The following is a 7,013-nucleotide window of genomic DNA, read 5'->3' on the forward strand; positions in this document are numbered from 1 at the left end:
GGAGGCCGAGTTTTAGGACAGACGCCGACAAGCCGTACGCCTGCCCCACGTGTGGGAAGCGCTTCGCTGAGGCGAACTATGTGAAGAAGCACCAGACCGTTCACACTAAGGAGAGGCCCTTCAAGTGCAAACTATGTTACAAGAGCTTCTCCTTCCAGAGTAACCTTATCAAACATAGGAGTGTCCACAATGGGGAGAAATCGTAGCAGTGTGGCCATTCTTTTTAGGTCAGTTAGGGTAATGTCTGTACTGAGCTTGGAAGATACTGATCATGGCCTTTTCTCATTTGGATTATCTCAACTTCTGCGTCCTCTGTCTTCCGTCCTCTCTCGCCTCCTTTTGAAAAAGGTAATCGAGGAGAGCGAACGTGGATGAAAATGCACTTGTTTTAAAATCGACTCACCTTCTCCACTTGTGCGTCATCAGGCAAGTGACGTTTACAGGGGTGGATCCCAAAATAAATAAATGTGTAAAGTGATAAAAACTAATTTAGTTGTGTGAGACATGTAGCATACAGATCTGGGATAACTATAGTTTTTACTATGCTTTATGGAAAGTAACTATTTGTTCCCCGAAAGTAACTATTTGTCAGAGGGAAAAAGTTACTTTGGAGATGACTACAATTATTTGAATATATATCCCAAAAAATCACTACTTTTTAAAACTATTTTGAATACAGATCTCAGAAAACAACTACTTAAAAAAATATTTAATACAGATCTCAGGAAGTTACTACTTTTCTGAAACTATTGGATTGGCTGTCTTCAACTAATGGCAGGGTTGTACAGTGCCTAATTAGAAAGTATTCACACCCCTTGACTTTTTCCACATTTTGTTGTGTTACAGCCTGAATTTAAAATAGATTTAATTGAGATGTTGTGTCACTGGCCTACACACAATACTCCATGTCAAAGTGGAATTTTTTATTTTTACATATTAAAAATGAAAAGCTGAAATTTCTTGTCAAGTATTCAACCCATTTTGTTACTTAAATAAGTAGAGTAGTAAACGTTTGGATTGTACCCTTTTTCAATTTAGCCTAAAATGACACCCAAATTAAACTGCCTGTAGCTCTTAACATGTCACAATAAGTTGCATGCAATATTAGTGTAACATTATTTTTCAATTACTACCTCGTCTCTGTACCCCACACATACAATTATCTGTAAGGTTCCTCAGTCTAGCGTTGAGTTTTTAACACTGATTCAACCACAAAGACCAGAGTTTCCCCCCCCCCCCAATGCCTCGCAAAGAAGTGCACCTATTGTTTAGATAAAAACAAAAAAAAATGTTTTACTGACATTGAAAATCCCTTTGAGCATGGTGAAGTTATTAATTACACTTTGGATGGTGTGTCAATACACCCAGTTGCCGGAGAGGAAGGAAACTACTCAGGGATTTCACCATGAGTCCAATGGTGACTTTAATACAGTTACAGAAATGAATGGCTGTGATAGGAGAAAACTGTGGATGGAGCAACAACATTGTAGTTACTCCACAATACTAACCTAAATGACAGAGTGAAATGAAGGAAGCCTGTACAATATTTTTTTAAATCTAAAACATGCAGCCTGTTTGCAATAAGCCATTAAAGTATAACTATCTGGAACTGTATGTTGAAGATAGAATGAATAGAGCACACACGATCTCCTATACTATTCCAATATACTTGACAGTCGTTTGATCTACACAATCAATTTCTATCTGAACATTTCGTAAATGTCCATTCTCCTGAATGTCCATTGCCCTTGGTCAGGGCTGCCCAACCCTCTTCCTGGAGATCTACTGTCCTGTGAGTTTTCAGTCAAACTTTAATTTAACACACCTGATTCTACTAATTAGCTGATCAACAAGACCTTAACTAGCTGAATCTGAAATGCTAAATTAGGGTTGGACTGAAAACCTACAGGACAGTAGATCTCCAGGAAGAGGGTAGGGCAGCCCTGTCCTAGTTGTACAAAATCAAGTCATACCAATTAACCAATGATATTTTGTACAGATAAGTATAAATACATTGACGCTCAACTACTGTATGACTCTTTCAACATGCCACTGAAATGTTCAAAGCTGCGATACATTTTATGATAACTGAAAATACTGCAGAGTAATTCAAACTTTGCTCACTTTGCTAAGCAAGTTGAATGCTTAGCAAAAACAACTTCGAACCTCTACGTCCATCTGAAGGTAAGTGTTCTTGTTTCGAGCGCAATATACCATCTTTAAATAGATAGATTACTCAGAATACAAACTAAAATGATTTTCCACCTACCTTCGCTGTAGTTGATTCAAGAAGGCAGTTTTGTGATATCTAGTTTACTTTCAATGCTAAATATACATATCTTGTTACTATTAGCATTCTCAGTAATACTCAACGTTAAACTGTCATTGTGCCTGTAATAAAACAAATTACTTTTGGAGCAACATTTTATTAGGATGTTCCATAATACTTTTGTAAATGGATTTTAATTGCATGGCAATGAGCTTTGAGTTTTTAGCTACTGTACCTGAAGAATGGTGACTTCCTTATTCCACTCCATTGTTATGCTATTATAAAGCAATTTCCAAAGGCCTATGTAACAATGTTGCTATTGTAACACGTTACTACACATGTATAAGAACTGATGTCAAGTGTTACTGTATTACCTTATGTCTCACTCATTATGAAAAATATTTGTTAGTCATTTTGAAGTTGCAAAAGTAGTCTACTGTAATGTTGAGGTGATTCCATGTTCCTCCTATTTAATTCTAGGCTATAGGCTATATTAAGATTCATATCTGAGAGCCCTCTAAACCATGTGCTTATGATCATATATTTAGACTAATTCAACTAACTGTTGTAGTTTTTTCTTTTCAAGTTATTTGCCTACATTCAAATACCTCCAAATATGAGTTGGTCTTCTGAGCGGTATTCTAAATACTTTAAGATATTATTTGGTTTTCTGAGACCTGTATTTGAACGTCAAACAACGTAGTTGTCTTTTAGTTGAAACTCTAAACTATATTTGACTACTATGAATTGGTATTTTCAAATAAACCACAAAATACAACTACTTTATGCCGAGGAGTGGTAGCATATTGTTTTTAAACGTGTGCATTCTTTTCCCCCGACAAAAAAAGCTGAATTCAATACACATGACTATCCTCAATGAAAGGTGTCTATCGAGGATCTAGGATGGAAGGCAGCTGTCAATGATCACGTCAGGCTGCGTTTCATTTTTTTTATGGCGGTTTGATCGCGGGGGAGGCACTAGTAATGTGCAGTTTACGGTTTGCCTGTTTATTTCAATTGTATTAGTCTATAAATATATCTCTTTGCCAAAATTCGTCATCTCTCCAATGTCTTATTCGACTAGTGGTTGTTGTGAAATGTTTATTACTTGCCTACATTTTACTCCCTCCTCTGTTTAATATAACACACAAAAATGTATTATTCATTTCGGTTGGGTGAAGTTTGTTCTATAGAAAGTATTTGACTCTAGCCACAAAATTAAGGAAATTAGAAGCGGGGAGGATTTTGCCAGCCTTCTAATTTCGTTAATTTTGTGGCTAGATTCAAATACTTTTTGTTGTGCACATCAGACTCAAATACTTTCTATAGAACAAACTTCACGTCAGGATAGGCAACCGAAATGAATAATTAATGTATGTGTGTTATATGAAACATAGAGGAGTGAGTCAAATGTTGGCAAGCAATAAGCATTTCAGAACTATTGCTGAAATTACCTAACACTTTCAAAAATACTAGTCGAATAAGACATGGGAAAGATTACGAATTTTGTCAAAGAGATGTATTTATAGACTAATACAAATCATTAGCGGATTTGGGTACGGGCGGCATCTTGCATCGCCCGGGTGGTGAAGGGGCGGGCGCGGGCACTGAAGGGGGGTTTCGCCCATGGCGCCATACAAGCTAGACCCGCCAAATACATTTGAAACAAATAGCCAAACCGAAAACTGCAGACAAATGCTTTCTGCTACTAAGATCAGGGAAATGTAGGCTAAACTGACAACGAAGTAAAGAGCAGAAATCTTAACTAGCAAGCAAGTCGCAGCAATGAAGAACGCAAGGGGGGATTCTTGCAAGGGGGGATTTTCGGCACAACACCGGCCTTCGCAGATTCTGCCATTATACTCCTGAAGTTGCAACCTTTTGTATTTGGAGTGCCAATTTATTTGACCATTTCTGCCAGTTATGATTTTCATATGAACATTTTCGTGTTACAGTTTCATTTACAATGATTTTGAGATACAAAGAGTATTATAAGTGGTTAATCTACATTCTATCTTAATTAAAATTATACATGTATAAAAGTAACTTATTGCCATCGCCAATAATAACCTACATAAAGCCAACACAAAAACATTGCAGCCTGCAGGTAAAAAATATCTTGATACGAATAAATATCCTATAAATCAAACTGGCTAGCATAGCCTGTCTGCAACGATCTTGAAACATTGTATCAACTATCAATTGGGTCGCCCCAAAACTCATGCCAGCAAACTTGAAACATTGTATAAAATATTCTGGTCTGAGTTTGCTATGCCAGTGAGCTCGGAACAGACACAGCTATAGGCTATTTGTTCAAGGGATAAGAAGTAATCAGGTATTTTATGACGTTTCCACTGGATCAGAGCATTACATTTTTCCCTTTCATGCGGAGCGGTTATCGAAAGGGGGAGAGATATGGAAATATTGTGCAAATACTTTGAGGAACTATTGTCATTCTCATCTCATTCTTAAAACATACTTTGTTTACTTGCTGTTTGAGGTGAAGAAAATTACTTTGAGAAGCTCCAAAGCTTATTAGTGGTGGTGAGTTAAGACAATCAGAAATACTGTCAGACATCCCCAAACAGGCACATTCATAGGCCAATATTTGTGCACAGGCCAGATAGACTAGTGCTACTTCTATATGCGTAATCAGGTGCGCATCCTTACTTAAAACCTCTTCAGGATTATCCCCTTTTTTTCAATTTTCGCCTAAAATTACATAGCCAAATCTAACTGCCTGAAGCAAGGATATGCATATTCTTGGTACCATTTGAAAGGAAACACTTTGAAGTTTATGGAAATGTAAAAGGAATGTAGTAGAATATAACACAATAGATCTGGTGAAAGATAATACAAAGAAAAAAACAACTGGTCTTTTGTATTTTTTTTGTACCATCTTTGAAATGCAAGAGAATAATGTATGTATTCTAGCCCAGGTGCAATTTAGATTTTGGCCACTAGATGGCATCAGTGTATTTACTACGTTTTAGACTGATCAAATGAACCATTGCATTTCTGTTCAAAATGTTGTATCAAGACTGTCCAAATGTGCCTAATTTGTTTATTAATAACTTTTCATGTTCAAAATTGTGCACTCTCCTCAAACAATAGCATGGTATTATTTCACTGTAATAGCTAATGTAAATTGGACAGTGCAGTTAGATTAACAAGAATTTAAGCTTTCTGCCAATATCAGATATGTCTATGTCCTGGGAACTTTTCTTGTTACTTACAATCTCATGCTAATCGCATTAGCCTACATTAGCTCAACCGTCCCGTGGAAGGGACACCGATCCCGAAGAAGTTTTAACACTGACAGGAGCGTTTCAAACAAAAGATGATGAATAAACTGACAACTAGTAAATGTAATGAAATAAACAAAAACTTGTATCTCACAGGTGTAGCCTAGGTTGTGAGTTCTGCAAAACACATCCACTCTGACAAAGACAACGGTGAATTACTGTAATAATAATATATTGAATGCATTAACAGAAATGACCATAACCATAAACATTGCAGATTAGAAATTATTAGAATTAAAGGTAAATGTAGGCTACTACTGGTGATGTATGTAATGGGGGATTGATAGTCAGCAAACAATGCACACAATGAAGTTACGAAACAATGAATACCCACGAAATGGCGGGAGAGAGCGCATTCTGTAGAGAGACGTGCCTTGTGCATCTGAGCCACAATCACACTATTCTTTTACCGTAGCATCCCCGCAGCCTCCTCAATGAATTAGTCCACTGAGACAGGTGCAAATCACACACGTGTGTCGTGAGCCATGAAACAAAATGTTTTATTTGCCACTGCTCGACAAAAAAAATGTTTTCAATACAGATCCCTTTTGTCATATAGTAGGCTATTCAATATAACGCACCCAGACCGTAAGAAAGTTGCACAGTATATCCTCAATCTTGTAATAAATCAAATCTAGTGATACATAATTTGACATTTCTTTCATCCATTGTGATATTGTGGGAGCATAACCAACCTTCCAATTAATGGCCATGCTTTTCTTAGCCGCTATAAATGCTAGGTTACACAGTTTCTTCTGATAACAGTCTCTAGTATCTGCATTTCCAAGCAAACAAAAACAGGGAGAAGGGAGAATCTGTATACGTGCTGAGAAAAAATAACATATTCTTTGCCAGAATTCAGCCAGAATCATAGCATATGCAAATATGTCCCCGTTTGTCTTTTTACACTTCCAGCAGTGGAATTATGTTTCTGAGAGCATATATTCAGTTTCACTGGTATAGGATGTTCTATGGATGGTCTTAAACTGCAGTAATTTGTCTGAGATTATATGAACATGACTTGGCATTCAGACATACACTACATGACCAAAAGTATGTGGAAACCTGCTTGCCGAATATCTGATTCCAAAATCATGGGCATTAATATGGAGTTGGCCACCCCTTCGCTGCTATAATAGCCTCTTCTCTTCTGGGAAGACTTTCCGCTAGATGTTGGAACATTGCTGCAGGGACTTGCTTCCATTCAGCCACAAGAGCATTAGTGAGGTTGGGCGATTTAGGCTTGGCTCGCAGTCAGCTATCAAATCAAATCAAATGTAATTGGTCACATACACATGGTTAGCAGATGTTAATGCGAGTGTAGCGAAATGCTTGTTCTTCTAGTAACGACAGTGCAGTAATATCTAACAAGTAATCTAACAGTTCCACAACAACTACTTGTACACACAAATCTAAGTAAAGGGATGGAATAAGAATAT

Source organism: Salvelinus fontinalis, chromosome 42, assembly GCF_029448725.1.
Source record: "Salvelinus fontinalis isolate EN_2023a chromosome 42, ASM2944872v1, whole genome shotgun sequence".
Classification (NCBI taxonomy): Eukaryota; Metazoa; Chordata; class Actinopteri; order Salmoniformes; family Salmonidae; genus Salvelinus; species Salvelinus fontinalis.